This window comes from Podarcis gaigeae (assembly GCF_964106915.1).
Source record: "Podarcis gaigeae genome assembly, chromosome: 1".
NCBI lineage: Eukaryota > Metazoa > Chordata > Lepidosauria > Squamata > Lacertidae > Podarcis > Podarcis gaigeae.
In genome coordinates this window covers 105403409-105406704 of record NC_139678.1, presented here as the reverse complement: position 1 = coordinate 105406704, position 3296 = coordinate 105403409, and positions in this window count along the sequence as shown.

Genomic DNA, 3296 nt, shown 5'->3' with positions numbered 1-3296 from the left:
GTTAAAATGGAAAACTTAATAGAAATTATTATAAAAAAAAGAAAGTGCCACCCATACCCATATCTCAGGAAAACTGGGACATCCCAATTTTTCCTGCAAGAGCACAGTGACCATTTTGAGTGCCAATATCTTGCCCCAAAAATAGTGCTTTGGGGGGGGGTACCATCACACACATTTTTGGTCACCCTGAAAGCATGGCTGCAAAAAACCCCACACTTCTTTGGGAGCTCCACAATCTCATATAAGTCACATGGCTCATGCGGGAGCACGGACGGGAAGACGCACATCACGGTTTGGGGACTCAACATGTTGGCAGGTATACGCACCCTATTAATCCCCATGAACATTGCCCCACCATCTCAGTCTGCAGTATTTCTAGTGTGGAGCAGGATGGTCTGCAAGGGTTTTGAACATGAAGAGAATGCATACACACACACCATGCGACAAGGGACCCTCACACAGCCAGTTCCCAGGCACTTTGCTTGTGTTCAAGGAAATGTGAGTTCAGCCGCCCCCAGCTCAACATTGGGAAGGTCAGGGACTGATGAGTGAGGCCACATACACTGGGATGTCGGGGAGCCAAGGCTTATGTGTGGGCTTTGGGGATGGCAATTGTATTAATTCGCTTAAATTCGTATTAAAACTGGGAAGGGTGTGCCAGCCCAGCTGTGCTTGGAGCTCCCCCTGCCCATTCTATGGCAACTTCTGCTCCAAAGTCCTACCCTTGCAGGACCACTGACAACTACCCCTGCTATCCGGAAGCCCTGAACTTGGAAATTTGGGATAGTCCTCTCCTGCTTTGCAACTTTCGAAGGATTCATCAAACCTCCGAAGAACTCCTCTACTTTGCACCAAAGAAAGTGCGGCTAGGATTGAGCCGGCTGAATAAAAACACCAGCATATTGAGGCGGGGGTCCTTTTCTAAAGCGTGATCATGTTACAAGTTGCTCATTTGCTCCTTGGGACTTTTGCCCTGGTGCAACTGGCAAAGGAGAGGCAGGCAGCAGGCGAGTTTGTTGTTGTTGTTTCAATTCGCTGAGTCACACCAGACTCCCTCCACGGAAAGAGCAAAGTCGAAATTTGGAGTCTAAATCAATAGCTGACAAGGCTGCTTTTCAAAGCACCGGAGGAGCACTCTGCACTCCCATTGTAGTCGCAGGGAGAATTTTGTCTGTTTAATTTGCATGGTGCACAGCCTAGCTTCTGTCGAAAAGTCTTGACTTTTCGGATTTCCCAGTCCGCCCGGTTACGATTGTCATGCACGCTTGTCAAACAGGAGGCTCCATCGGTTACCCTCAGACTGGATTGAACAAACTAACATCATAACAAGAGTGTTTATGGGAAAAAACTGCTTAAGCACTGAAGCAGAAAGGGCTTAGCACTGATCAGACCTCTCTCCCACCTTTATTCTTCACTGTTCACATTGAAATGCAAATATCAGCGCAGGGTTTCCACTGGCGTGCCACTCACAAATTGAAAAGCAGTTTTTATCTATGCAAATGTAAGCATGGTAATTGAAGTTAATCAATCAATGCTAGCTTTCACTAAAACCTTGAACATGATTGAATAAAGTAATTATCATTCAGCAGAAAATGATGAAGTTGTAGACAGCATGAACCTTATTAAAGGAGGATTTTGAGTCACAATGGCTTAATTTAGCTAACAGCCCAGCCTTAGCCCAACGAATACAGTACCCTGACTGTCTAGAATTGTTGTATCGAAGAGCAAGAAGAGGGGGGAGGGGAGGTTGGGGGGAGGGGAGGGGGAAGATTTTATTATTTTAATTTTTACTGTGCTGCATTATTAAAAAGTGCTTGTTACACTACACAGGGTAAGCCACAATAAACGTTCTCCGTTGCTCTAAACAGATCAACAAATAAAGACCACTGTGGCATCCTACAAGTGTCCAAGAGCAACAGCCAGTTCTTAAGACTATGGGCGGAATTCAATGTTGTGCCATCGTGAATGTCCCGTGAGCCCAAGGATTTCACCTTGCCATAGTGAATTATCACTTCTCTCCTCCCTGTTCTGTGTACTCCTGACTCCCCACCCCACCCGTTTCAGGGGGTACTGGCAGAGGAGAAGGGGGGAAAGACCCGTTGCACAAGCTGAAGCCCCCATGCAAGGTTTGCGCTGCCAGGTCTTGTTAAGTGACTCCCGCGCTTATTCCAAAATATGCAACTACGTCACTGTGAAACCTCCGCTATACAATATTACAAGCAACTCAGGGTAAGGTCACAAAACTTCCCAGTGGTAGGTTTGCTCACATGGAACCCCATTTCCAAATGAGACTCGACAAGGCATATCTGAACAAAAGGTAAAAGAGATCCCAGAAATGGTTTGTGGTGGTTTTTTCCACGCTTTCCCATTCATTCAAATGGGAACTGAAACTGGCTTCATGTTAAATTATCTCGCTTATACACCTGGGTATCACTTAGCAGATGGAAATGATAGGGGGGAGTGTGCATATTTCTGACAATTATACCATCCCTTTGCATGGTCTCCCCCTCCCCCTCCCACACTATTGTAAGCAGTCAAAATAATTCTTAAAAAGAGAACAAGTTTAAGGAGGATGCAGCATGCTAGGGTGTTAAATGATGTTAAAATAAACAGGAACTTAGAAGGAAGGGTGAGTACCACAGCAAACAGCTTCCCTGCTTCCTTGCAAAACTATTGGTATTGGCATTCTTTTTTAAAAAAAAGAAGCTCATAAGGTAATTGGGTATTTCCACTGCACAAATGTGATTTAACAACCACTTAAACTGGAATTGCCCTGCTTGTTTATTAATTTATCTGCTACAAATGCTGTTTGTATCCTGCTCTTCAGTCCACTGATTCTGAGTGCAGCAGAATACCAATAGTACCTTACAAGAACACCACCAAAAGTCTTCAAAAGAGAGAAGAACCCGGATTCCAGAATTAAAAACAGATCCAAGCCCTTCCGTTGAAACAGCTTGAGTAAGTAACGGTAGTAGTCATCTGGCACTGGAAAACATCTGAGTTGATGCCAGGCAAACTTCTCTAGGTTAAACTTTCCACAATGGGAGCAAGACTCATCCTTAAGATGTTATGTAAGAATTCTACTAAAGAACTCGCTTAAATATTATTCCTGATATCTCCCTTTCAGCTGTTGAAATATAATTAAATATCATTTGGCTTGAAGCTGGAGGTGGGGCGGGGGTAGCAGAATAAAGGAGAACCTTTTCCAAAGTATGCAATAGGTTTTACTAAATTAGTCACTTGATTCAATTGTTTTGGTTCAGTTTACCCTCTCTTTATGTAAGTAAAAGGAAATT